We start from the raw sequence: 14,483 nt of genomic DNA, 5'->3' as shown, positions 1-14,483 counted from the left end.
GGACCTCGTGTATGTGACTTGGTAAGATAAGAGCAGCTGTCCGTGTCAGTGCACCCACTTTTTTTTACATGTTAAAGCTGTATATCGCAGTCTTTGCTGTTTATGTGACCACGTTTTGACTTGGATGTGCACCTGGGTAGATCAACGCTCTGGGGCTGTATGTGGAGGCAATCTCATTTGGAAGAAAGACTTTTTAATTTTTGTTAGACATTGATCTGCAGTGTGGATTTTTTTTAATGTTACATCTACATTATGTGAGAGAAGAGAATATGAGAAGGAGGAAGAAGTAAACCTTCTTCAAAATAAATAAGTTAGATGTAATGTGCTTATTGTGAAGTCTTCAATATTCACTTGGAGCTGTTTGCCTGATTCACAAACTGCATTTTGTTCGACTTAAAGTAGTACTCCAGTAAATCTACTCATGTGCTACAAAATGTAATTCTCAAACCTGTGGCCAGAGATCTCTTCATCCATTCCTCCACCGCTCATATCTTTCCTGCACCGACATCTCTTCCATGGTGGTGGAGATATCCAGTCACTTAGGTATATGATAAATGTGAGAAGGACTATCAGGAGTAGCGGGTAAATGGGAAATAACTACTCATAAACAGGTGTGGTTTATGGAAATTAAAGGAGAGGTTTGGGAGCGACTTCCTAATACAAAACACACACGGACAAAACAGTAAGAGCACTGCAATCCAAAACGACGACCCCAGAAGCACAAAACAAGTGTTATTGTACTCCAGCACAGACTTTGGTAAGTCAAGCACCACACATGGATAAACACTGTTACTGTAGCACACTCCCTCAAAAAGACAGAGGAGGCAGGGAATTTAAATAACACCCCATTTGAATTAACGTTAAATTAATTAAATTCATTTGAGATTTAAAGTTGTGATAGTACTTGCTTACCATCTAAATCGGTGACACTCAAAGTACGGCCCTCCTGACTTTTACATGGGGCCGCATGGTCAACAGCAGCACTGGGCTGCTGTTCATTCGACTCAGCACTAACATTTTAAAGATATTAAATAAATGAGCAATAATGTATTTACAGATTAAATGAAGTTAAAGAATGGAAGTAACTGGGGTGTCCTGCACTGCTTAACTTTGGGAACATCTCCATTTTGAAAGACGTCTTGCAACAAACATGTAAAAACATGGTAAAGTCTCTTCAAAATTTAAAAAGTTCAGAACCTTTTCACCTTAGTACCTCAGATCCGTACATTGAGAAGTATTTTTTAAAAGTGATAGTTTTCACACATAATTTTAGAAATATTCATGCTTCCATCCACCCTGACAACAATGCCAATAGTGAATTAAGAGGCAGGTCAGTTGTTGTGTGCACCCTTTGGGTAACCTAGGTTGTTATTATACATGGACAGTATTGTAGTGTATTAAATCAAACACAGGATTAGGTTTAGTACAGCAAATATCCAGAAGTCATGTATTTCAAGATTCTCTGAATTGTCTTAATGAAAAAAAAGAAAGGAAAGCGAAATAAAACAACTGCCTAGGTTCACACAATTTGGTCATGTGGGGAAGCTGGGATTGATCTAAGAATTTCTGGTTTCACATTGTGCAATTCAGCCACTAGATGAACATTCTTCACTTCCCCTACATCGACCTTATACACTCCAACCCCTCCCGACAGCCACCCTGCTTGCATTAATTTGGCCCTTGGTCACACCACAGACCAAACATTTTGGTCTTTAGGAAAAGGTTTGGGTACCTATGATCTAAATCCTGTGGGCAATAATAGACAATGAGCACATACTTACAAGAGCTGCCGCAGAACACTATCATATTTTGTAAACTATTTATCTTCAGAGTTGCATAAATCTAAGCCAGTTTAATAATTTGAGTAAACACAAACACACCAATGTCCATGGCGTCATTTGTACTAATTAATGTACATCATGAGTGAGATTGTGCAATACTGTCCTCTTCACCAGCCACAATACTGCCTGTGTTTTAATTTCTCACCGATTTCTGCTGAGTTATGATCAGGCATATTTCATACATTTTATTTAAGGGTTACCACTTTCTGCTTCCTGCCAACATTTAACGTGGCATTGCCGCATGTGATATGTGGTCCAATATGATACAGGCCATATTTCTTAGGGAACTCATACAATATCTAAACCGCTCTGCATCCTTGGTGCTAGCTGCTGAAAATTCCATAGGTTTTAGGTTCCTTCATTCTATCTAATTAAACTCTATAATTAGATCTCCGTCAAATATGATGCTAACTGTTTTGTAAATTAACACACTGTAGCTACTTGCTAATCTTCACTAAACACCTGTATTAGATGTTTCTACGCCAAGTGCTTGTGGGACCCATTACTTCTGTTTTTTTAGGAGAGTACGAGTTTACACTGGATGATATCTTTAAATTGTTAAGTATCAGTTTGCCTTGCTGATGTTAATTTAACATCACAATTTCCACGTATCTTTCAAACACAGTCTATTTATTCAATTATTCAATCAGACCTTTAGGTCATTGTGGGGGCTTGAGCACCCGCAAGGTTTCTTGGAAAAGTGGAAACAGTATTCCTTCCTTTTGCTAATTCTAACAAGGTCTGTTGTCTAGTGTTTTGGGGTATTTAAGCTTGGACCAGTTTCTTAACTCCAAGAATGTTATCTTGTTTCTACTATCAAAATTCATGTCTGAACCAGTGGACGAAGTACGTAGGGTAATGTGTTCTGTGGAAGTTTTTGTTTCCAAGTTAAACATAAATCTTTACAGATTGTACCATAGACTTTTGTACTGAAAGTCTTTGTTTTTTAAACACTACAGTATATTTAAAATGATGGCAACACTCAGTTTTTTAATTGTGTTTCTGAAAAAAAAGAAACGTTATAAAATTTAAGTGAACTGCCATTAAAACTGACAGCAGTCGTCAATCAGACTTTTTGTATATTGAAAGGACCTTCTGTGACATTGTTCCTTTCAATGTAAAGAGAAGACCAATGGGCCAGATGTCAAAACTAAATTTGGCAGATGGTAATGTCTTCTGCCACCCTAACAAACTGTACTCTGTCACAAATCCTTACGTCATGCCCTTAGTTTTGTATGACTGAGCATTTAATCTGCAGTACATGCTTAGGCCTTGATGTATCAAGCATTTTGCGATTCGTTAAGGCCGAAATTCGCAGAATTTCGGCCTTAACGAATCGCAAACGGACATTTTGCATCTTTTGGGATGTATGTGAAATTAGCAAAATAAGGAATCGCAAAAATTTGCGATTCCTCATTTTGCTTAAGCATTTAAGGAATCGCAATTTTGCGATTCCTTAAATGCCATGTATGAAGCTTTTTTAATTTGCGAATTCAGGTTAAGGAATCGCAAATTAACACCAAATTGAGGTTCGTGTTAATTTGCGAAATCCTTTCAAAAACCATAATTTGGCAATTTTGGGGGTGGCATGTGACACACATGTATGTGCGCCATATGCACACACATGTTACTTTCAGGGGTGCAGCAGGGTGTCCATGAGACACCCCTACACCCTTACAATAATTCTCAAATTGCGATTAGCAAATTGCGAATTTGCAATTTGAGAATTATTTCGCAATCATTCCTGTGGGCCTCCTGGCCCATAGGAATGAATGGGAAATTATTCCTTATTTGCGAATTCGCAATTTGCGAATTCGCAAATTAGGAATAATAAGGAATCGCAAAAAAATAGCGATTTAAAACATACATCCCATTTTGCGATTTCTTAATAGCGATTCGGTAAAAATCGCTATTAAGAAATCGCAAATAGGAATGATGATACATCTAGGCCCAAGTCTCATAATTAATAGTATTTTTTTTTAACTTTATTTTAACTTCTAATGGAAATGTTCTTTCTTGAAAAGATATTGTAGGTGACTTACTGTTGGACACACTTCTGTGTGGATACAGGCACTTTATTTACAAAACTTAATGAGTACAACCTTTAAAAGCATGCATTATTTTAAAATGTTTTTTAAGGCTGAATTTAGTTTTCCCTCAGGAAGAACTTCTACACGATATACATTGAACAAAGAGTTTATTGCTCAGAGAACATTTCCAGAGACATATATTAAATAGAAAGGAGTTTATTTTGATAATATACTTAGTATACATTTTTACTGCATTAAGAAATATATAAAACTCCGAATCAGACAGTTTAAGATAAAAAAAACTGCTTTGTATATCCTGCCCCTATAGTACCCTCTCCCCTGTATTATACTTCTCTTAAATCAATACAAATCTAAAATGAGTATACAATCAAGTTGTAACCTTTTTTTCAAAACATAGCCCGGTTTTCTTGAAGAAAAACAGGCTACATTTAAAAAAATAAAAAAAGCTTAATTTATGGAGGTGAGCTGATTGCCTTAGGAAGTACCACCCCTCTGACGGCCTTCAATCATAGTGAGTCTCAATTTGCGACCTTGCTCATAAATAGTCGTGAAGTAGGTCAGATGCGACCAAGTACGATTCAGAACTGTAAGAACCGACCCATTAGTACATAGGTCTGGTCTTAATATTCTTTGGTGGTTGTAAAAATACTGGTTGAAAATTGCAGCCAGTATTTTGCGACCAGTAAACTGTACTTCTGCCCCGTATTTTCTTTGACATTAGAATTCTCTGGTAATACGAAAAAGTACAGTTAATAGATGTACGCAACAATCTATTATCATAGGTGACTATTGACATCCCTGTGCCCCGGTTGGCAGAAGCATCACTGAAATATTGCTCTCTCTGCCTCCTGCCAAAAATAAAATGACAGGCAGGCGGTTTATTGGCTCGCTTTTCCTACATTTTTCTGGTTAGACAGTTAGCATTGTTTCAGCTTGAATTACATATCCCATGTAGAAAGAAAAAATACGAGCAATTTAATTCATTAGACTGTCTAATGTGTGAAAACATCTGCAGTAAAAACCACACAGGAGCGTGAGCCAGCTGTGGTGTGTTTGTGCCCTTAAGTCTTTACTTCCCTTATGGCCTCACTGTTTCCAAGCTGCTTCAGCAGGGTCATCCCAATAAGCTTTTCCTGTGCCTTGTGTGTAAACATAGACATAGAATATATACACTTTGCTGGCAACAAAGGACTTTCTGCTTTTCAGTCTCTAAAACTTTTCCACAGAAACCTTGGGCTAGAAAATCAATTCCTGCAGATCAGAATTTTGTTGGAAAATGCTACATTTATTTCTTAATGATGACATACGCACATCAGATTGCTCGTCATATGGCACCCACTGTGAGAGCATATAGATACTTTTTCATATTGTTCTACATTTATATCCTATATTTGAATAACCGTCCATTTTGAAGAATAAAATGACACCTAAATGTAGGTAATGAAAATATTGCGAACCTGTAACGTATTTAGTGGGCACCCAGGAAATCCTGTGAGAGTTGAGGCTTTTGGTAGAAAAATGCATAAAGTTCCTGGACCGGAATATGCATTCACCTTTAATTCTAAAAGAAAATGTGTTTAATTTACCGTCCCTTATTTTAACTAATTTACTTCTTTTCTATTGATGTCTGTGGTTTATATACCCTAGTAGCAAGAGGCTCCTTAGTGTATATATCTCATACCCAAGCTAACATTTACACACGTCATACATTTCATGCTCAAGGTTCCCACATCAGTTCCTGCTACACTTCTGGTCCCTCGAGCAGATCCATCTAATCCCTTGAGAGACGCATACAATCCAGCTTCCAGTCACCTCCACATAAGAAACAGAGGCAAAGGACACAAGAACATACATTCAACAACAAAGAGCTTCTCTATACTGATGAAAGCACTTTCAGGCCGGCTCCATCATGCCGTGAAGTGAGGGTATTCATGCTCACCCCCCTGCTCCTGTATCAAAAAATGTCCTTGTTTTTGGAGCTCCAGGACCGCAGGCAGCTGCAGAAGTGTTAGAAGAAGATGTATTTCAGGACATCAGATTCGTGGTTCCCAAAGATGACATTCGTTCGGATCTCTGCACACGGGAAGCAGCCTTTACAACAAGGTTTCTACCAGATTGTACCTTTACCATGCATGTTTTTAGAACGCATATGCTTTTACATCGTATGCCTTTACGACGCACTTAAGGTACGTTTGAGGATGTGGGTGGGTCTCCCTCCACAAATGCATTGTTTATATATATAAATATATATCTAAACAATGCGTGGTAAAGGCTCACGTTGTCATTTGCGTTCTAAAAAAATGAGGGGTAAAATTGTTTAATAATGGTATGCAGAGTATTTCCCTGTGTTGTTCCGTCAAACAGCCCTACAAACCCCCCTCAGCTCAGTCTTTTGTGATAATGACAGCTTTAATATAGGGAAAACCTTTCTCCTCCTGTATGACAAGTGGGACACAATTTCTCAAGAACTGGATCGGCCTAGTGTCCTATTGCTTAGGGTGATCAAAGCCAATTAAATCACAGTGAATTGCACTTTACTACCCTTGAAAAAAAGGGATTTCTATACCCTCCTGCTGCCAAAAGATGCCTAAGCGTAGTATATTTTATCCTCCATGGTCACCTAGGGTTATCTTAACATGGGTAGCAGGCTGTCCTAGCAGGCTGCTGATTGCAATTTATCGACATGCCGTGGGGTGGGAAAAACCCTTATGGTTCTTCAGCTGCCCAATACTTGAAGCGGTAATAATCTAGTATGTTCAGTTCTAAATCAGTGAGATTCAGTCAAGTGGTCCTAACCTGAAAACAGTTCTCCTTCAGCTATGTATGTATGTATGTATATTGTGTTTCTATAGCATGCACCTTGTCAAAAGGCATTGGAACACTGTGTGGGGTCAAAGACAAGCACCGCCAATGAGTGATAGGAGAGGTCGCTTCATCGTGGATAATGAATGCATTGTGAAATAGAATTCTTGGTGACTCTGTAACTCTTTTCTAAATTGGAGCAGTTGTAGGGTGATCCCGATTAGCATAGGTTTCACAGTGTTTCAAGGTATAAGCATTTGATGGGCAGACCGGGAATAATATGTCAATAGGCCTTCTCCTTCCACTAGCGCATCTGCTTTCAAGGGTATTAAAAAAAATCAAGGATGGTGTTGGCCATTCTCATTTTAGTAATTCGAGACTAGCCTTGCCAGGCATCATTCTTTAACTTCTAACCCTTCAATAAGAAAAAGGCCTATTATTTTCCCAAAAGGGCTGGACTTTCTTACAAGGGATGAGAAGAATTTTACAGCCCTCCTTACTCTCGCTCAGCTTGTTAGTTTCATTCACCAAACTACATTTCACCCATCTGTGTCTTTCCTCAAACTGCTTGGATGCTTTGGTGGCTGCAAGAAATCCACACCAGGGCTAAGTACAAGTAGTCAGCCCTTTCACCTGGTGTGTTGGCAATTTCATGTTATTTTCCAAGCACCTGATAGGAACAGACATGCAGGTAGACTTCTTGAAAATCAAAGTCTTCTGCCATTGGAATGTACAAAATAAGGCCGAGAGGGCTATTTTCTTAACCTTCATTGAGGATCAAACACCAGCTGACTGGCTGTTTGAGTTTATGGTCCAAATATGCCTTCCTGTGAGCTGAAGCTAAACCACAACCATCTTGGGTATCATCACTTTTGCAATGCATTACTAAACTCAGAGTCCTAAACACTGTTATTCAATGAAACAAGATGGCTTTCATTTGGGTGTCAACATCATTTTGGAACTCTCTCCCAGAGAGTTTTTTCCCTCCTCCAGAATGGTATTAAAATACCCAGGTTGTTACAGAATTAATAAGGATACTGAGCCACATTCTATTTTGACCCTTATATGTTAACCCATCCTTTAAGCACTTGGGACATATTTACAAACCCGTTGAGTCATTTTATGTGACACAATGGCGGTGCAAACGACCAAATCATATTTAGGAGGCCACGCAAAGTCACTTTGTGTGGCTTTGAATGTCCTCATACATACGGAGTAAGGCAAGGCAGCGCAAATCGCTGCGTTTCCTTATTCTGGGAGACGTTCCATAGGCGTTGCTGTGGATGTCCCCTCGCAGCACCCATGGCTCCAAGCTGACTAAACGGCTCCAGCGCAGGGGGAAAGGACAGGAATGCACTGTGCTGAACTGGAAACATTGTTTACAACGCACGTTACAACGCTTGTCATCACAACTAATGTTTTACAGCGCAAAATCCATTAGAACGCATGTCATTACATCGCATAATCCATTACAACGCATTGCCCAAAGTATCACCCCGGCAGAGTTAGAATTGCAATTGCGTTGTAATGGATTATGCGTTGTAACAACATGCATTGTAACAACATGCGTTGTAATGGATTTTGCGATGTAAAACAGGTGTTGTAATGACACGCATTGTAACGCGTGCATTGTAAAGTGTCATATTCGTGCTGGACAAATATAGCGTATTCCTGCCCTTTCCCTGTGCAGCAGGGCAGCACTGCCCTGCACCACCATTCTAGTAAATTGCCCCTAGATTTTCTTTTGGTAATTTGGTACGCTATTCTTCATTTTATTCTTCTATACCATAACATTTTGTTCTATTTAAAGTGTTCTAATAATGCTGCACTATATTAAATAGTTGAATAAATATATGAATATACAACTATGCACAATTTGACTAATGCGTCTTAGGATATTGTTTGCCTAAAACATTGATTATCTATTGCTATCTTTCTCCTCCATCCTCCCCCATCCCCTCATTCCAGAAACTATGGAATGTATTCACACGTTATGAATGGGAGAGGGTGAGGACGTAGGAGCCGGAAAAAGTCATTTGTATTGTGAATTATTTTTTATTAGTCTGCAGTATTGTATTGTATTGTAGCAGTTTTTATTGAGCGCGATTGCTGCCCGCAGGCGTCCAAGCGCTGGGTAGAGGGAAAGTGACTGAGGGAGCTTAAGGTATATAGGATTGAGAAAACAGCAGTGTTTTTAAGTTTTTCCGGAATGCAAGTAGGTCAGGGTTGGAGCGGAGTTTGATGGGAAGGGCATTCCATAGCCTAGCGGTGTTCAAGGAAAACATCCTGCCTCCAGATCTAGCTCGCTTCACCCTAGGCACAACGGCCAGGAAAGCCTCTGAAGACCGAAGGTTCCTTTTAGGGTGGTAGGGGGTGACCAGGCCGGTGTTTATGGCAGGTCCCGTCTTCCAAAAGGTGCGATGTGCCAGGCATAGCGCCTTGAAGGACACTCTCTGCTTCACTGGCAGCCAGTGGAGACTCTTCAGAGCAGGTCTGGCCGACTGGGTCCGAGGAATTTTCAGTAAAGTGCGTGCTGCACAATTCTGAACAATTTGCAGTTTCCTGAGGGTCATCTCCGGGGCCCCTAGGTATAAAGCATTATTTGAGTCCAGGCGAGATTGAATCAGACCTTGGACTGCCACCTTTTTTGCCTCTAGGGGAAGTAACGGGAGCACCTTCCTCAGAATTCTGAGTAGGCCAAAGCAGGTGGCAGACAGTTTTTTGGCCTGGGTGGAGAAGGAAAGTTTATCATCTAGCCATACTCCTAGGCTTTTGACACTTTCTTTATGAGTGGGCGGGGGACCCAGAGCACTGGGCCATAGGGACGTGAAAGACATAGGAGAGGTTGGGCCCAGGAGCATGAGCTCCGTCTTATCTCCGTTCAGCTTAAGGGAGGAGTTGGTCATCCAACCCTTCACGTCCACTAGGCAGTTTAACAGGTCTGCTGGGGAGTGAGTATTGTTCTCCGTTGCCAGCGAGACCACAAGCTGGGTGTCGTCGGCATATGACACGATTTTAATGCCGTATGGTTCTACAACACCCGCCAGCGGCCTCATGTAGACGTTGAACAATACAGGGCTCAGGGAAGAGCCCTGTGGCACTCCGCAGCTCAAGAGTTTCCTGGAGGACACCGTCTTTCCATCAAAGTATCTAATACCCCTTTGTCTTTGGCCACTGACCTATGACTCAATTATTCCCATTACAGTATTTGTTTTAGGCCCCAACGTCAAAACATCTCCTATTCTCATTCATTGGCACTGTATCTAAAGAACACAAGGGTGGTCCTAGTAATAAGGGAATGTATCAAAAAGTGTATAGCTCTAATGTCTGACAGATCTTTTGCAGCCGATTCTAGTAAACAACAACTAGAAGAAGCAAACATGCTTTCTCTGGACTAATGAAAACATCTCAACCAGTCCGACCTGTGAGTAAAAGGCATACTCCTGTCCATGAGCACAAATTCTTCTTCCTTGGTCAGGAAGGGTCCTCAACAGCTGGTTTATGGCTAACATCAGGCGGAGTTACTCCGAGTCTGCCAACATCTAGATATGTGACCATGCTCAAGTCTATTTACATCTTGGTTTGGATAACATCCTGCTAAGTTAAAATGTTGGAGGATAAACACTTCTATATTGCAAAACATGTAGCTTCTGGACAAGATGAAGGCCGGGAATGCTATGTATTTTTAACATTATGAATATCTGTGGATGTTATTGGGGGACAGTATTTAAAGTAAATCTAAGTGTTACCTATAAGTTAAATAAGCCTTACTCATCCTACCCCAATTAAGAAGAAAAACAAATAAAAATCACTCGGGCAGATCAGAATCCTCTCTACTCAAACTATGTCTACCACAATTGAAGAAACTGGAAAAAAATGGCTAACTATCAGTGCTTCATGTTAGAATTTCCCAGTTGTTACTGGTCCAGTAAGTTGTGCACATGGTGATCAAACCCGTCTTCCACTTGAATGAGAACTCCGTGAGTCTCCAATAAAGGTCCGTGGCTTTCTAAAGGGTAGCAAGGGCTTGATACAGGATAGGCTCTCTGAATACGAAAAACAATTAAGGCTGACTCCAACCCCAAATCCAAACTGTGTACTTCGTCTAGGTGACCTACAGATACTCAATGGACCACACAGTCATCTTCATCGAGCCCTAGAACCAGAGACTGAATTCTGGCTAGTTCCTGGACCACTGCTCAGCTCATCAGAGCCAAGGGGAGCCCTAACTTTGACATGTGAAAACACCTACCACCCTGGTCCAAGACAGGTCAGCCTTCTACAATTATCTGAGAACATGCCTTTAGTCATGACTCACAGGATTATCATGAGCACACAGGCACAGGGGGCCTCATTTATGAATTTTTGCCGTAGGGAAGCGCAGCAGGCCTTCCTGCTGCGCTTCCCTACGGCAAAAGAAAAGGGCAGAAATGCGCCGTATCTATAAGATACGGCGCATTGCTGTTCTTTTCCCCTCCGCCGGCGCACAATGGGCTGCCTGCGCCAGCGCAGGCACCCTTGCACAATGGTGCAAGGGTGCCTGTGTTGCAGGGAAGATTATTTTTGTACAGGAAGGGAAACCTTTCTGTACAAAAATAATCACAAGAGGCTTTTCCTCTTTCTATGTGTGCTGTAGAATGCAGCACACATTGAAAATGGAAATACGAGGAGAAATAAAGACATTTCTCCCTGTTGCGCCTCCCTTACGCCTCCCCTGGGGAGGCGTAAGCTTTTGGCACTGCTTCAGAGTTACGATTTCTCGTAAATCTGGGGCAGTGTCAAAAGGCCATGGATGTTGCTGGGAACGCCCCCAGCAACACCCATTGCACGCCCCTTTAATGCAGTACACTACGTTAAAGGGACTGATATATATCAGGCAGCAGTACGCCACAAAAACTGGCGTACTGCTGCCTGATAAATACCACGCTGGCTTCTGCGCCACGGAACTTCATGAAAAGTGAAGTTCCGATGGCGCAAGGGGCCTCATAAATGAGGCCCAGGGTTTTTACTCATTGAGGGACAGGTGCAAGGGACCCATACTTCTGGCTTGCTGGGTTATTCATGTGAATGTTAGTACTCCTCACCCAATTCAACCCTCAAAAGACATGTTCATTACAACCAACCTGCAGCCTAGAGAAGTAAGATTGATGAAGCTGACTAGTCAACTTCCGCTCGCCTCCAAATGATGGGATGTCGGGGTGGGTCTCCCTTTCGCAAGCAGAAGCCTATGACTGTTCGGGAGCTCAACACTTGAGTGAGAGGCCACCTGGTTAAGTCAATAGCAAAAATATAAAATATCCAGAAAACTGTCGAAAAAACAGTGAGAAGCTACAATTGTTACATTTAGTTGAGGACTTTCTTTCAGATACTGCAACAAAAAAAAACAATCCAGATGGTTTGCCACATAGCTGAGCATTTTTACATATTTATACAAGAACTTTGAGTCGGTTGAAGGACTGGAAGTAAGATGAGTTTATCAGTTGGTGGTGACATTTCTGCTTGGAGTTTTGCATCCAAAATAAAAGCTGCAGTACTTTAATGCCTAAGCTGAGAAGCCTTGGACTCGATGCAGTATTCCACTCTCGAAATAATGGTTTTCCAAAAAGTATTGTAGAATTATTGTCAGACCCAGAAGTTATTGTTCCTGTTTTCTTTTCAAGGGTTGCACCAAAACCTGCTGAAATTCCTTTTTGTAGTGCCCACTAGCATTTTATTCACCTCGATGTTGTTGATGGTTGTTAATTATCTAGCTCTGCGAATGGCCAGGCTCTGATATTCTCTGATATTCAAAGGAGTTACCTGACAACTTGCTGTGTGTTTTTTATTGTGGGTTGCCAGTAATGGTTGTCCCTCAAGGCATTCGTGATACCAGGCGTTGGAATGGTGGGTGATGATCTACCCCATAGCAATGTTGCTACGTTGTCTGAAAACGATAATATTTTGATACTTGTAGGGTGATCATCATGGTCGCTCTTTCCAGTCCTGGACGTTTGTGTGATAGCCCAGTGCATGCTGGGTGTTGTAGTGTAATGTTGCCTCCATTTATCCCAATTAGACTAACACATGAAAGGTATGAATTGTGGGTAAAACTTCAGGACTGCAGACAGTCTCTGTAATGACCTGGAGTGAGGTGGGCATCCTAGATGCTTATTTTGTCACATTCTGATTTAGGCCAAGCTGTGTTGTGAAATTATTTTGGCCTCTAACTTTGACTGAAATGCTGGAGTGGCACCTGACGGAGCCCTAGGATGTTCTAGGTAATGGACTACTCTCTGCACTAATGCTCCCCTCTAGCTCCTTCTCCCCCAACTAATTGGGGCGCTTGTTGCATGACCTGGGCTGTGCAAGTGACAACATAGGGAGCACTAGGAATGTTGCTCTCCACCTTGTGCCCAAGGGACTTTACCCCTAGCCTCGACATTTCCACACCAGAATTTAGTTGCCTCTTCTCGACATGTGCATAGAGCATCCACTTCTCATGTGTAGAGGGAAAGCGCCTGCCAGTGGTGTAGCGGGGGGAGGCAGGGTCCTCCCCAGGCGGCACTCTTTGTGGGGGCAGTCCTGGGTGGCAGTAGGTCTAGCTACACCTCTGGCGCAAATGCCAACAACTAGTTGGGCTTGTGGGTGGGTGAGGGAGGAAGTGACTGATGACCTTTTTACCGTATCTTATCAAATTCCCGAATCCTCTTTCTCCGGATCTTTCTTGTCTGCTAAGAAGTGTAAAGGGGAGAAACTCTTTTCATTTATATTCTACCAGTGACCAAATCAATCCAATTCAATAAACTACTGACTACAGAAATAAAGTTTTGAAATTTATTACAAAGCCAAAAACAGTTGGACATACAAGCACCTCAGCAAGAGGATTAAGAAGATAAATGGGCACTAATACTAACATAATCTTATGCAAGAGCCTCAGGCGACTCAATATAATGATCAGGGTATTCTCCAAAAGCATGAGGCAGACATTGACAGTCCCTACTTGAAGAGATGACTGCATTGACCTAAAAGAGAGAAAGATTATTAATCTACCCCTACACTAACACTAAAGTGGCATCCCTACTTAGCATCATTCCCAGGCAAGAGGAAAAGGTTTCAGCAGTGAAGACTTCCTCAGAAGTACACTCACTTGCAAAGGTAAGTAGCCAAAGCTACAGAACTCGTTCTAAGATGCTCCTTCTCGCTTCCCTCCTAGTCTTCTTCTCTCCACCCTCGGGGTACTGTCCCTAATACAAAATCCCAAAAACAATGAACACGCCCTGGACGCACCCCTTCAGGCAGGCCTTCTTTCAGTGATTTTTCATCGAAACATTGATTTCATCCAAGAAGCGTTAGGTCGACCTTGAGTTCCAGACACCATCTTCGCTTAAACATACTATCTACATTCCAATACCTATATGCAATCAGGCCTTCATACATTGAAACACACATTTTCCAATATTACGTTATAAGCATTGCAATTATGGCCATCTAATGCATTATTTTCCATTACATGAATAAGCAAACCTACATGTGCAACTTTAATATGGTGCACGTTTAATCCTAATGCATCACTTTACACGTAAATTAACACATTCTGCATCATCTAAAGCACATTTCCGATTAAACTCTAATTTGATCTACATAAACTTCATGGTGGGGAGGGTTCAGGGACAAATAAAAACAAAAACTTAACTTCACGCCGCCGCCATCTCCTGTTGCTTCAGCTCTTCCTGCTTTTGGCCATGGGCAAGGCTCCCAGCCTGCCCTGCGGCCAATCCTGACGCTGCTTTCGCAAGAGAGGATTGGCCTG

The 14,483-nt window shown here is 41.5% G+C and overlaps 1 protein-coding gene across 3 annotated transcripts in view; it reads left to right on the top strand.

Annotated features, from left to right (window-relative positions):
• Positions 1-14,483, top strand: part of MRTFB (myocardin related transcription factor B) — a 364,509-nt gene that overhangs the window by 129,902 nt on the left and 220,124 nt on the right. The gene's annotated exons all lie outside the window — the stretch shown is intronic.

Source organism: Lissotriton vulgaris, chromosome 10 (genome assembly GCF_964263255.1).
Source record: "Lissotriton vulgaris chromosome 10, aLisVul1.2, whole genome shotgun sequence".
Taxonomy (NCBI): Eukaryota; Metazoa; Chordata; class Amphibia; order Caudata; family Salamandridae; genus Lissotriton; species Lissotriton vulgaris.
This window is presented reverse-complemented; position numbering and strand designations above follow the sequence as displayed.